This window comes from Nipponia nippon, unplaced genomic scaffold (genome assembly GCF_047370975.1).
Source record: "Nipponia nippon isolate SJK-2023a ecotype South Korea unplaced genomic scaffold, ASM4737097v1 scaffold_22, whole genome shotgun sequence".
Classification (NCBI taxonomy): Eukaryota; Metazoa; Chordata; class Aves; order Pelecaniformes; family Threskiornithidae; genus Nipponia; species Nipponia nippon.
The window spans coordinates 7,806,656-7,821,946 of NW_028262339.1; the positions used below are offsets into that span (position 1 = coordinate 7,806,656).

The 15,291-nt window shown below is 43.2% G+C and overlaps 1 long non-coding RNA gene across 6 annotated transcripts in view; it reads right to left on the minus strand.

Annotated features, from left to right (window-relative positions):
- Nucleotides 1-15,291, minus strand: part of LOC148055468 (uncharacterized) — a 70,760-nt gene that overhangs the window by 32,254 nt on the left and 23,215 nt on the right. For 4 of the 6 annotated variants that reach the window (XR_015705375.1, XR_015705376.1, XR_015705378.1 and 1 more), the window contains exons 3-4: nucleotides 10,997-11,111; nucleotides 8,759-8,793 (exon numbers count right to left, since the gene is read on the minus strand). This is a non-coding gene — a long non-coding RNA (uncharacterized LOC148055468). Of the gene's footprint in view, nucleotides 1-8,758; nucleotides 8,794-10,996; nucleotides 11,112-12,582; nucleotides 12,628-15,291 lie in introns of all 6 variants that reach the window. The other 2 variants (XR_015705379.1, XR_015705374.1) reach the window with 1 other exon arrangement.

Below are 15,291 nucleotides of genomic sequence, written 5' to 3' on the forward strand. Positions count from 1 at the left end.
TGCATCACAAAGTGTTAAACCAAGATTTTCAAAAATAATGAAGCATATTCAATCACATAGCTCTCACTTTAAAAAAAACATTATTAATAATAATATTTTTGGGGGGAAAGCCAAAAGATTTTTTGTACTGTTATGTTAATAAATAAAATATTTTTTTAAATTGCAAATATTGTTTATACCATCTTTATCTCATCCTTTTTTAATTTCTATTTTTGTATATGATTTATAATGTACAGTACATGTATATAATTTATAAATAAATATACATATATTGAGGGTGCACACTCAAAAAATTTTTACTGATACATGATCATTTTGATACATTTACATGATAAAAAAAGTTTGGAGACCACTGCTCTAGAGTATTCTACACTCTAAATTTAAATGACTCAGACAATGGAGTCACCATTATTTCCTTTTAATCTATTCCAATCTACCTCTACAGCCTATCAACTCCTGTGCTCAGTTTCTTCTCATTTACTTTTCCTAGGTACACAGACCATCATTTCAGTACTGCTTTAATATTACATTCTATTTTCAGTTATATTGACCAGGTTTTGGTTGATGTTACAGAAAACTCTGGACACGTACAATGAAGGAGCAGTTGACACTATGCAAGCCTTTGGAAGCTTGGAATACTCCCTACCTGAACATGAACATGCTTTTGATTACCAATTAGCTCAGTTAGTTCTCTCAAGCTTTCCTCCTGAATCAATCCCTCCATTCTGTGTTACCAGTTTTCCTTTTTTCCATTTTGTGGTGGGTTAGGCTTGGCAAACAGCCAAACTCCCACCCAGCTGCTTACTCCCCCTCCTCAGTGGGATGGGGGAGAAAATAGGATGAAAAAGCTTGTGGGCTGAGATAAAGACAGGGAGATAGCTTACCAATTACTGTTGCAGGCACAACAGACTCAACCTGGGGAAAATTAATTTAATTTATTGCCAATTAAATTGAGAAGCAAAGACAAACATTAAAATAACACTTTTTCCTCCCCCCCTTCTCATGATCAACTTCACTCCGGACTCCTCTACCCCCCTCCCCCAGTGGCGCAGGGGGGATTGGGGGTGAGGTACATAGAGGTTTTTCTCCCTGATGCTCCTTCCTCCTCATGCTTTTCCCTGCTCGAGCGTGGGCTCTCCATTGGTTGCATTCCTTCAGGAAATATCCATCTGCTCCAGCACGAGTACTCCATGGGCTGCAGGGAATATTTGCTCCAGCACCGTGGAGCATGTCATCTTCTCTGACCTTGGTGTTCCCTCTGCTGTTTCTCACTCATTTTGTTCCCTCCTTCTCTCTCCGTCTGTCATTTTTTGCCCTTTCTTAAATATATTTTCACAGAGGCACCCCAAACTTTGCTGATTGGCTCAGCTTTGTCCTGTGGTGAGTCTGTTGCCAAATCAGCTGGAACCGGCTGCATCTGGCACAGGGCAGCCCCTGGTCTCTTCTCACAGAGGCCACCCCTGCAGCCCCCTTGCTGCCAAAACCTTGCCACGTACACCCAATACACCTTTGAATCTCATCAATTTGACTCACTACAGCTTTTTGAACTACATGCTGTATTCTTAGTACTGTCTAATATTGCCATGTGGAGACTATCAGTTCCCAAAATGATGCTTTTATATGTCCTGCATAAAAAACATTGCTGCTACTTTTTTAACAAATCATATTTTAATCTTCTGTCTAATTTTCTGCCCACTTTCACCCTCAGGTCTCTTGCTATTACTTAGCATCTATTTCCACTGAATATATGTGTTTCAGATTTTTTTTTTCCTCTCAGGTATCCATTACCTTGTATATTTTTCCATGTTAAATCTTATATTTTGATTTCTAGACAATATTGCTAACCTGTCTTGGTTAGGTTTATTCTTTCTCTTTTTCCCACAAGCACTTACAGCATCTCCAAATACAGTAACTTGAGTTGTTTCATTTGTACTCTCCAAATTATTAGATTATAAATTTAGTATTCATAGAAACAGGTAATAAATGTTCCTAAAATCATTAAACAACATCCTTCTCTCTAAACTGGAGAGATATGGATTTGATGGATGGACTGTTCAGTGGATAAGGAATTGGCTGGATGGTCGCATCCAGAGAGTACTGGTCAATGGCTCAATGTCCAGATGGAGATCAGTGACAAGTGCTGTCCCTCAGGGGTCCATATTGGGACCAGCACTGCTTAATATCTTCATCAATGACATAGACAGCGGGATCAAGTGCACCCTCAGCAAATTTGCAGATGCTGCCAAGCTGAGTGGTGCAGTTGACACGCCTGAGGGATGGGATGCCATCCAGAGGGACCTGGACAAGCTGGAGAAGTCGGCCCATGCAAACCTCATGAGGTTCAACAAGGACAAGTGCAAGGGCCTGCATCTGGGTCTGGACAATCCCCAATATCAATACAGACTAGGGGATGAAGGGATTGAGAGCAGCCCTGAGGAGAAGGACTTGGGGGTACTGATAGATGAAAAGCTGGACATGAGCCAGCAATGTGCTCTCGCAGCCCAGAAAGCCAACCATATCCTGGGCTGCATCAAAAGAAGCATAGCCAGCAGGTCGAGGGAGGTGATTCTGCCCCTCTACTCTGCTCTCATGAGACCCCACCTGGAGTACTGCATCCAGCTCTGGGGTCCCCGGGAGAAGAAAGACATGGACCTGTTGGAGTGGGTCCAGAGGAGGGCCACGAGAATGATCAGAGGGCTGGAACACCTCTGCTATGAGGAAAGGCTGAGAGAGTTGGGGTTGCTTGTCCTGGAGAAGAGAAGGCCCCTGGGAGACCTTATTGCAGCCTTTCAATACTTAAAGGGGGATTATAAGAAAGATGGGGACAGACTTTTTAGCACGGCCTGTTGCGATAGGACAAGGCGTAATGGTTTTAAACTGAAGGAGGGTAGATTCAGACTAGATATAAGGAAGAATTATTTTACGGTGAGGGTGGTGAAACACTGGAACAGGTTGCCCAGAGAGGTGGTAGATGCCCATCCCTGGAAACATTCAAGGTCAGGTTGGACGGGGCTCTGAGCAACCTGATCTAGTTGAAGATGTCCCTGCTCATTGCAGGGGTGGTTGGACTAGATGACCTTTAAAGGTCCCTTCCAACCCAAACTATTCTATGATTTCCAACCTTTTAAAAGCTTCACTGTGCATGATTCTCTTTTTCTCCTTAACCTAAACCATTCTATGATTCTAATTATATAAGCATTTTTGAAAAAATGACATTGTTCATTTGTAAATCTATTAGGGCATTAAAATTACATACTCCTTTGTTCATTTTTAGGTGAACTGCTCATATTACACCTGAGACTTCAACTATCCTCTGGTCTTTAACATTCTGTTTAATTAATGGCTAGTTAAATACAGGCTTGGGCTTGATTTAAAAAAAAAAAAAAACAACAAAACCACAGGGATGAAGACACAGAAAGAACAGGTCAAAATCAGTCTGAAAAATCAGCATACACAAACTTGTATCCATTAATGAGCAATTTTAATTTGCTGTATGATGATAGACGCAACCTAGTTCTTATTCATAGGAGCTGCCTCATTTAAACCAGGGAAACACCTTATGTAAGTAATGACTACCTGAATAACTGGGAACTTACAACATTGGGCTCTATACATAAGTAATAGTTTGGACAATGTCTTTTGATTGGCAGATATTTTGGCCTACATTCCTACAGATACTTTGGTGTATATTGTTCGCAAAAACACGGGTTAAATACACCAAAACTTAACTTTTCTTAGGTCAGCATGGAATAATATTATAAGTTAAATGTAACAAATTAAACATTTGTGTTAAATATAGTATATTATGTTTATCATGTGTACAGCAATTGTGTGTATTTGTATACAGTACATTATTAGCAAAATGTGCTTAAGTGCCTGACTTTCATTTATATTAACTGGCATAGCTTTTTTCCTTCAATGATATTCATAGAATCATAGAATAGAATCATAGAATGCTTTGGGATGGAAGGAACCTTTAAAGGTCATCTAGTCCAACCACCCCTGCAATGAGCAGGGACATCTTCAACTACATCAGGTTGCTCAGAGCCCCATCTAGCTTGTCCTTGAATGTTTCCAAGGATGGGGCATCTACCACCTCTTGGGGCAATCTGTTCCAGTGTTTCACCACCCTCACTGTAAAAAATTTTTTCCTATGTTTAGTCTAAATCTACCCTCCTTCAGTTTAAAACCATTACCCCTTGTCCTGTCGCAGCAGGCCTTGCTAAAAAGACTATCCCCATCTTTCTTGTAGGCCCCCTTAAATATTGGAAGGCTGCAATCAGGTCTCCCCACAGCCTTCTCTTCTCCAGGCTGAACAACCCCAACTCTCTCAGCCTTTCCTCATAGGAGAGGTGTTCCATCCCTCTGATCATTTTTGTGGCCCTCCTCTGGACCCGCTCCAACAGGTCCTTGTCCTTCCTGTGCTGAGGACTCCAGAGCTGGATGCAGTACTCCAGGTGGGGTCTCACCAGAGAAGAGTAGAGGGGCAGAATCACCTCCCTCGACCTGCTGGCCACACTTCTTTTGATGCAGCCCAGGATATGGTTGGCTTTCTGGGCTGTGAGAGCACATTGCTGGCTCATGTCCAGCTTTTCATCCACCAGTACCTACCCCCAAGCCCTTCTCTGCAGGGCTGCTCTCAATCCCTTCATCCCCCAGCCTGTATTGATACTGGGGATTGCCCTGACCCAGGTGCAGGCCCTTGCACTTGGCCTTGTTGAACCTCATGAGGTTCACATGGGCCCATTTCTCCAGCTTGTCCAGGTCCCTCTGGATGGCATCCCATGCCTCAGGTGTGTCAACTGCACCACTCAGCTTGGTGTCCTCTGCAAACTTGCTGAGGGTGCACTCGATCCTGCTGTCTATGATGTCATTGATGAAGATATTAAACAGTACTGGTCCCAATATGGACCCCTGAGGGACACCACTTGTCACTGATCTCCATCTGGACATTGAGCCATTGACCACTACCCTCTGGATGTGACCATCCAGCCAGTTTGCTATCCACCCAACACTCCGCACATCAAATCCATATCCTTCCAATTTAGAGAGAAGGATATTGTGGGGGACCGTGTCAAAGGCCTTGCAGAAGTCCAGATAGATGACATCCATAGCTCTTCCCTTGTCCACTGATGCAGTCACTCCATCATAGGAGGCCACTAGGTTGGTCTGGCAGGACTTGCCCTTGGTGAAGCCATGCTGGCTGTCTCAAATCACCTCCCTGTCCTCCATGTGCCTTAGCATAGCTTCTAGGAGGATCTGTGCCATGATCTTCCCAGGCACAGAGGTGAGGCTGACAGGTCGGTAGTTCCCAGGGTCCTCCTTTCTACCCTTTTTAAAAATGGGTGCAATGTTTCCCTTTTTCCAGTCCCCAGGGACTTCACCTGACTGCCATGACTTTTCAAATATCATGGAGAGTGGCCTGGCAACCACATCAGCTAATTTCCTCAGGACTCCGGGATGCTTCTCATCGGGACGCATAGACTTATGTATGTTCAGGTTCCTCAGGTGGTCACAAACCCGATCTTCATAGAATCATAGAATCATTAAGGTTTGAAAAGACCCTTAAGATCATCCAGTCCAACCGTTAACCTAGCACTGCCAAGTCCATCACTATACCATGTCCTCAAGCACCACATCTATCCGTTCTTTAAATACCTCTAGGGATGGAGACTCAACCACTTCCCTGGGCAGCCTGTTCCAATGCTTGACCACCCTTTTGGTGAAGAAGTTTTTCCTAATATCCAACCTAAACTTCCCCTCGCGCAGCTTGAGGCCATTTCCTCTCGTCCTATCGCTTGTTACTAGGGAGAAGAGACCGACCCCCACCTCGCTACAACCTCCTTTCAGGTAGTTGTAGAGAGCAATAAGGTCTCCCCTCAGCCTCCTCTTCTCCAGGCTAAACAACCCCAGGTCCCTCAGACGCTCCTCATAAGACTTGTTGTCTAGACCCTTCACCAACTTCGTTGCCCTCCTCTGGACATGCTCCAGCACCTCGATGTCCTTCTTGTAGTGAGGGGCCCAAAACTGAACACAGTACTCGAGGTGCAGCCTCACCAGTGCCGAGTACAGGGGCACTATCACCTCCCTGGTCCTGCTGGCCACACTATTCTTGATACAGGCCAGGATGCCATTGGCCCTCTTGGCCACCTGAGCACACTGCTGGCTCATGTTCAGGTGGCTGTCAACCAACACCCCCAGGTCCTTTTCCGCCAGGCAGCTCTCCAGCCACTCTTCCCCAAGCCTGTAGCGTTGCATGGGGTTGTTGTGACCCAAGTGCAGGACCCGGCACTTAGCCTTGTTGAACCTCATACAGTTGGCCCCGTCCCAATGATTCAGCCTGTCCAGGTCCCTCTGTAGGGCCTTCCTACCCTCCAGCAGATCGACACTTCCACCCAACTTGGTGTCATCTGCAAAATTACTGAGGGTGCACTCCATCCCCTCATCCAGATCATCAATGAAGATATTGAACAGGACCGGCCCCAGCACTGAGCCCTGGGGAACACCACTCATGACTGGCCGCCAAGTGGATTTGACTCCGTTAACCACCACTCTCTGGGCTCGGCCGTCCAGCCAGTTTTTAACCCAGCGCAGAGTGCACTTATCCAAGCTGTGAGCAGCCTTCACTTACAGTGGGAGGACGTCTGCCTCCCTGATCCCCATCAAATGGCCCATTGACTCAGGAGGTGTGAGGAGAGAGGTTGCCAGTGAAGAACGAGGCAAAGAAGTTGTTGAGTACCTCAGCCTTTTCCTCGTCTGTTGTTACCAGCTTGCCACTTCTGCTTGTCAGAGGGCGTACGCTTTCTTTAACCTTCCTTTTCTGGTTGACGTACCTGGAGAAGCCCTTATTATTATTCTTTGTGTCCCTCACCAGGTTCAGCTCCAGCCGAGCCTTGGCCTTCCTGATCCCATCCTTACACAACCAGGCAGTGTCCCTGTACTCTTCCCAAGATACCAGTCCCTACTTCCACTCTCTGTGCAATATTCTATTTGTTGTGCAGATACTGAGAGGCATGGACAAAACTAATGAATATTTCTAAGCAAAATGCTTCACAAATGTATCCCATTTATGTTAAAAATAGACTATTTCACCAGAGGAATTTTTGTTTCAGCAGCATCTATCAACAGTGTTTAGAATAAGATCGGTATCTTTGAAATACAGCATTTGCAACTCACCATTTGTCATTAAATGTAACTGTATATTCAAGAAGTTTGTAATAATAGCCTTTAATTAAACTGGGGACTATTATAGGGTTTCTGTTGCCCTTTGAAGTTCTTAATTATTAGTTGTATCCAGCCTTTTATGGCAGACTTAAGGTTAAGCTACATAATTAAAATAAACTTCCAAAAGAAATACGAAGACTTTACATGCTTTAATTAAATTTTTGAGTGTCAAGGTTTTAAAAATAATAACATATTCTTTGATTTTCTTATGATGGCATACTAGAATGCTACATACATTAGACAAAATATTGGTAGCTTTTTATGGGAATAATAGCTAAGCATGGTGCATGTAAATGACCTATTTTCTATGTATGAATGGTTAAACTGCTAATTAAATAGTTGGTATGCAAGTCTATGCTCGTCCATTGTTTAGTGACATACAAATTCAGCGATGTGTGCCAGCAGACATTTTAAGTTGAATGTTTTCTCCTCTGTGCTCTTTGTCATGAAATGGTGGCACCATGATGAGAAAACTAGTGTAAGCAAAACACTGAAAAATGCTTTAATAATGTTTTAACCATGTAGTGACACTAGTCTAGTTTTCTAATGAATTTTTAATTTCTTTCCTCTTATAAGGATGTTATGAGTTACTGCTGATGCATATTAAATCATATACGTGAGTCATTTTCTCACTAAATTTGCATAAAATGGTTAAATGCTAATGCATCAAATGAGGCTTACTATATATGGTACCAGTAAATATGCCCTCACAGGTTTTCTGCAATCAATATCCTGTATTTCATTAGCAACTAGATAAAGGTCTGTTGTGAAAAGGAAAAACTATTGTGTATACACTGCAAACATGATACCTATGATGTCTACATGATGATTAGAACCCAGTCTAGAATTAGAATTTGCACAAGATTAAAACTGAAGTTCCTTGACAAGTTGAGAGAGCTGGGGTTGTTTAGTTTGGAGAAGAGAAGGCTCCTGGGAGACCTTATTGCAGCCTTTCAATACTTAAAGGGGGCTTATAAGAAAGATGGGGACAGACTTTTTAGCACGGCCTGTTGCGATAGGACAAGGGGTAATGGTTTTAAACTAAAAGAGGGTAGATTCAGACTAGATATAAGGAAAAAATTTTTTATGATGAGGGTGGTGAAACACTGGAACAGGTTGCCCAGAGAGGCTGTAGATGCCCCATCCCTGGAAACATTCAAGGTCAGGTTGGACGGGGCTCTGAGCAACCTGATCTAGTTGAAGATGTCCCTGCCCATGGCAGTGGGGTTGGACTAGATGACCTTTAAAGGTCCCTTCCAACCCAAACCATTCTATGCTTCTATGAAGTACAGTTAAATGGCCTCCCTGAAAGCAGTCTAGTACTGCTAATAACCACCAGGCAGTTCACTGAGACTTTTCACATTTAGTACTGAATGCTAGGTTTAAAATACACATAGCCCATGATTTTAATTTTGCAATGTTTTATATATCTCTGACTCTCACTGCTAAATCTATAGCCACCAAAATCTTGACAGCTCCTCACTATTTCTCAGTGCAAGTTAAAAATGCTATTCTTATTGTTATATACACTCACCTCCCACTCACATTAATTGTTCCATTCTTGTATTCCTGTTAATAGAAATTATATATATATCAATCGACATATATTTGAATTGATAGCATGGTCACAATAAGAATGGCATCACTGTAACAATATTATTAATAAAAAAAAATACTGCATTTAATGAAGGAAACTTGGGGCTTTGGGGTTTTTTTTGTTAGGGGGTGGTTTTTGGGGGGATTATTTGGGGTTTGGGTTTTTTTTACACATCTGGAACATTTTTGTACCTGATGCAAAAAAAAGGACTATTTGAAAATAAATTTATGCTTTGCCCTACAGTTATTTTGAGTTAGTTTTAATAAATAATTAAGTAATGCATAATATATTATTTAGATGCAAAGGTCTTAAGAATTTGAGTGGTATTTCAACTACAATTATAGTAATTTATTTATCAATGAAAAATTTACATAATCACACTTCAAAATCCAGTGGACTGGAGAGATATCAAAGACACCCAGGAACGTGCACAATGACTCTGGGCATTAGACTTACTTAATAATGTAGCTGTGTGCAAGATGTTATATCATCTAACATGACTATATTTGATTAATCATTTTTAAATTATGAAAGCATAAATATTGTTTTCTCTTTTTAGTTTCATTTTATGAAAAAGACAACTTTTAAATACAGAATAGGATTAGAATATTCTATAGCAAATAAGATATTATTCCTAGTAGAATGTAAGTGAATTTAAGTATAATTTACAGTAAAATCCTTGAGTCTCTCTTTTTCAGCTATCAGAAGAAACATTGATTTTATTACCATAATACCATTAAATGGTTATTTGATTTTGTTTAGGTATTTTAGATTATCAAATTGGCAATCAATGGTAAACAACAATGCAGGAAAGAAATGGAAGTTTTCTGACTTGTCAGTGTAGACAGACTGGTGCTAGAGGTAACTCACTCTTGTTAATTTAGTTGTACTACGAATCTTCCCTTAGCACATGAAGTCTTTTTGAGGCAAATGTGGTAGAGCTTATTGTTACTGGGAGTGTAGTGAATTTATTTCATGAAAGTGCACATGCAGATATAGATCATAGTTTTTTAAGGATTTAAACTTACATATGCATACACATACACACAAACAAATTTGAGTGCATATGTCAATTCTGTTCATGTATGTTTCTAAAATAAAAAGAGAATCTACATAGCTGTCATATGAAACTAATTTATGCCATTCGAGAATTATGTGGATTTAGAGGAAGATATGAAATTAATATTCATATATTTCCAACAATATATTTATGGCTACTGGTAAAATATTGGTACCTCATAAAATCCTCAGTACTCAACTAAACAATAACCTATATAACATACACTTACATCAATTACAGCCATAGAAAAGGAGGTTTTAATGGTCTTTTTTGAAGCAAATATTTAATACAGAAAAATCAGTGAAGAATTAGCTCCAGTTCCATTTCAGTTGGTAGCACCACAAGGTTATACTTTTCTATGCATCTATAGAGAATTCTACAGTGCTTCAATAGAAATTGCCTTCTGTGACAGAAAACAGCTAAAGACAATAATTTATATTTCTACAAAGGAGTGTTAATTTTACATTTTTTAATGTATCACAACTGCTGCTGAGGTGAGAAGAAATCACACATGTACATTCTATCCTTATTGTGCAGGTTTTCTGTTACTGACTTCAGCTTTCTCATACAAGGTTATTGTGTTAGATTCCAATTACATTAAACCATTACCGATGATATCATGATAATGATATTATTTTATAACACCCCAAAATCTTGCTTCCTAAAGATAATATTCTACATGACAATGACAGCGGAGTATTTTTATGTTAATGTCCCTTTCAGAGAACTAACATTATTAACAGAATAAATGTAACTTATTTGAAAATATGTCTCTTCCTTAAAAATTCTGATTTTAAAAAACAGCTGTATGCCACTTTGTCTTTGCACAGAGTTTATTTTGGAATTAAAATGATCCTGATCAGACCATACAGGTTCTTTACAAAGGGCCAAATGCTGGTACTATTCAAGTCCAAAGATAAACTGACCAAGCTTCGACCCAAAGCATGGGACATTTATTTTTCCCAAACAACTCTTTTTAGACTTTAAACAAGACAAATTACTGATCATTTCTCATAGTCATTCATTTATGAAGTTCGTTTTGACATAGTTTATATTTTCTCCATACTGATGCACAAACTGGAAATGGAAAGGCTAAACAGAAGGTGGTTCCTTACCTAAATCTTTTATATTGGCAGTTTCCTTAGTTTCTGTATCAGAGGAGGCTGGTGATCCTGCTCACTGATGTGACCTTACTCACATGGTTTTCAGCATCATCAAAGCCATAATAGTCTACAAAACATTAAGCAAATGAAGACAAGCTGTGTTCTTATCACATTGCACTTTAGCATAAATATTTAAATAATCAGTATTTAGAATAAGTGAATAAATATCAGTTCATCATTACCTTCCAGTGTTACATGCCTCAGATTTTTGTAAGAGCTCAAGGAACTGAAAAAGATGATATCACAACAAGCAAGAAACCACCTATACCTGGAGGAAAAACTTTGATCTTGCCCTGAACTCTATGCATCCCGTGATTGTCTACATTAAATACGTGTGTGTTTACCATTCTACTATAAATTATTTTACAAATACCTCTATTTAGGTGTAGCCCAGATACAAAAAAATTCAAAGGCAAGAGGTTATAGATATAAAATTGAATAGCATTACAAACAGTTGGGGTAGCAAAAAATCGTTTTCAAAATGCTACTTCTTAAAAGATGCTGGAAATCTGCTACTGATGCAGTGAAGAACCAGCAGCATTTCCATTGTATCAAATATTACCTCAGAGTTAATTAAAGCAAAACAGTCTAGCATGGAGAAATTAGCCCTCATTATCAGCCTATGGCAGAGCCCTAGGAAAGAGCAATTCTGAGATCTGTTGCAACTACTGCTGTTTACCTATGAAAGAAAAAACTTAGCAAGGCCTTGATGCTGGAGAGGCAACATTAGTCGTTAAGGTGCATTTTAGAAACACAGCTTTACCCTGACCGTTGATAGAGCACTGAACTAGAAAAGGCAATAGCGGGCAGCTGGAACTGAGAGGGTGTGTCCCTGTCTGACCAGGTGTCCTTGTATCATACTTGCCCTTACTCCTCATCTTCCTTGACCTCCATGCAGGCAAAAAGGAAAGCAGCCATGCGCCATACCGAGGTGGATTTAGCTTCACCTTAAAGAACTGAAGAGTTAAGATGGTATCATTAGCTGCGCACAGTGTGATTTCTCTCTAATCCTTTCTGGAATTTACAAGAAGTTTAAATGTCTGTGCATGATGTTATTAACTGGTTTTAGTAAGTACTTAAGACCCATAATTTTTTTATAAACAACCTCTGGTCAACTTCTTTCTACCGAGAGGGGAGAGCTCAGCCTTCTGACAACACGCCGGTCAGGAGGTAACTCTCCACGGCCCGGGAGGCTTTCCTGAGGCTCAAGGAGGGAAGGGGGGCAGGGAGCGGCTCCCAGCTTCCCCCCCCCCCCCCCCCATCGCTACGTTGCGATGACGCAAACTTGCACAAAGGCACGCCGGAACCGTTAACGACCGCCAGTGTCGCCCTCGGGGCGCTGTTCGCGCGGTCCCCGCGGCCGGGCAGCGAGGTGCGCCAGGCGAGGAGCCACGAAGCAACCCTCAAGCCGAGGGACGGTCGCCCACCTGGAGAGTTTTCACTTTATTCACAGGAGGAGCTTTCCACATGCAAATGAAAGAACTTGACATAATGACAAATCAGTATAATAATAACTCAATTACTTAGGAATATGATACCTGGTGGGAGGGGACTCGCTGCTTTTATAGCTTGTTCATGTGAGCCTGCAAACACAAATGACTGCCTCTTAGTAAAGGAAGTGCTAATTAATAATAATCAATAACAACAATTAATAGTTGTAATTAATAATGCACACTATGTAGCCTGAGAAACAGAAGAACCTAAATTATTAGTCGCAAGCATATATAACTATATATAAGTATATAAGCTAAATACATATGCACATAACTATATAGAATCATAGAATCATAGAATCGTTAAGGTTGGAAAAGACCCTTAAGATCATCAAGTCCAACCGTTAACCTAGCACTGCCAAGTCCATCACTATACCATGTCCTCAAGCACCATATCTACCCATCTTTTAAATACCTCCAGGGATGGAGACTCAACCACTTCCCTGGGCAGCCTGTTCCAATGCTTGACCACCCTTTCGGTGAAGAAGTTTCTCCTAATACCCAACCTAAACCTCCCCTGGTGCAGCTTGAAGCCGTTTCCTCTCGCCCTATCACTTGTTACTTGGGAGAAGAGACTGACCCCCACCTCGCTACAACCTCCTTTCAGGTAGTTGTAGAGAGCAATAAGGTCTCCCCTCAGCCTCCTCTACTCCAGGCTAAACAACCCCAGTTCCCTCAGCCGCTCCTCATAAGACTTGTTGTCTAGACCCTTCACCAGCTTCGTTGCCCTCCTCTGGACATGCTCCAGCACCTCGATGTCCTTCTTGTAGTGAGGGGCCCAAAACTGAACACAGTACTCGAGGTGCAGCCTCACCAGTGCCGAGTACAGGGGCACTATCACCTCCCTGGTCCTGCTGGCCACACTATTCCTGATACAGGCCAGGATGCCATTGGCCCTCTTGGCCACCTGAGCACACTGCTGGCTCATGTTCAGGCGGCTGTCAACCAACACCCCCAGGTCCTTTTCAGCCAGGCAGCTCTCCAGCCACTCCTCCCCAAGCCTGTAGCATTGCATGGGGTTGTTGTGACCCAAGTTCAGGACCCGGCACTTAGCCTTGTTGAATCTCATACAGTTGGCCCTGACCCAATGATCCAGCCTGTCCAGGTCCCTCTGTAGGGCCTTCCTACCCTCCAGCAGATCGACACTTCCACCCAACTTGGTGTCATCTGCAAAATTACTGAGGGTGCACTCCATCCCCTCATCCAGATCATCAATGAAGATATTGAACAGGACCGGCCCCAGTACTGAGCCCTGGGGAACACCACTCATGACTGGCCGCCAACTGGATTTGACTCCATTCACCACCACTCTCTGGGCTCGGCCGTCCAGCCAGTTTTTAACCCAGCGCAGAGTGCACTTATCCAAGCCGTGAGCAGCCAGCTTCTCCAGGAGAATGCTGTGGGAGACTGTGTCAAAGGCCTTACTAAAGTCCAAGTAGACAACATCCACAGCCTTCCCCTCATCCACTAAGCGGGTCACCTTGTCATAGAAGGAGACCAGGCTAGTGAAGCAGGACCTCCCTTTCATAAACCCATGCTCGCTGGGACTGATCCCCCGGTTGTCCCGCACGTGCCGCGTAATGGCACTCAAGATGATCTGCTCCATGACCTTCCCCAGCACCGAGGTCAGGCCTGTAGTTCCCTGGATCCTCCTTCCAACCCTTCTTGTAGAGAGGCATCACATTTGCTAGCTTCCAGTCATCTGGGACCTCCCCGGTTGACCAGGACTGCTGAGAAATGATGGAGAGTGGCTTGGCCAGCTCCTCTGCCAGCTCCCTCAGTATCCTCGGGTGGATCCCATCTGGCCCCATAGACTTGTGAGCATTCAGGTGGAGGAGCAGGTCGGTGACTGCCACCTCTTCGACAACCGGGACTTCACTCTGCGTCCTATCTCCATCTCCCAGCTCAGGGGCCTGAAAACCCCGAGGATGACCAGTCTGACTATTAAAGACTGAGGCAAAGAAGGCATTAAGTACCTCAGCCTTCTCCTCATCCTTCGTGGCAATGTTTCCCTCCGCATCCAACAAAGGAGGAAGATTCTCCCTGGCCCTCCTCACTGATATATGACTATGGTGGGAAAAAGATCAGCAGCCATGGAGGCGTGAGGGAGGGTGATCCCCGGCACAACTAACCTGGCCCAGCAGCGCCTGGGAGAACCCTGCTGCAACCGCTGGTCTCCGCTAATCAGCGCCCCAGTTGCGGGTGGCATGCAACGCGGACTGTCATCTTGGCAGAGCAGCAGCCCTCGGCGGTGGGAGGTTGTGGAAGGTTGTGTGGGTTGTCTTCAGTCCTGTGGGGGCCCCTCCCACACACCCCTCGCTGCAGGCTGAGGAGACCAGGGCAGCAAGCGGGTTCCAACACCAAGGTTTTGGCTCATGTCTGGTTGAACTCAGTTGGAAAGGCTGTTAAGGGTGAGGTGCCCCCTCCCTGGGAGGCCAGCAGCCTGGGTAACCCTCAAGCTTGCCAAGAGTGGCCAGGCCCCACGCTGGGCGAGCTGGAGTGGGAGGGTGGCAGGCACAGGTCCCCTGCCAGCGCTGCCTGCAGCTTCCTCATTTTCTCGAAGGAAACCTTCATGCGTGGACTCTACAGGGCCAAAGCACAGGGCCTTTCCTTCTTTGGGGTCCCAAAGAATCTTTCTTCTCCCCTGCCCCATGTGTTTGTACACTGTAGACAACAGATTGGGGGAACAGGGCCAGAGCCCCTTCCTTGGCAAGCTACACTTTAATAATAGATTTCCCCAACTAATACTGTCAG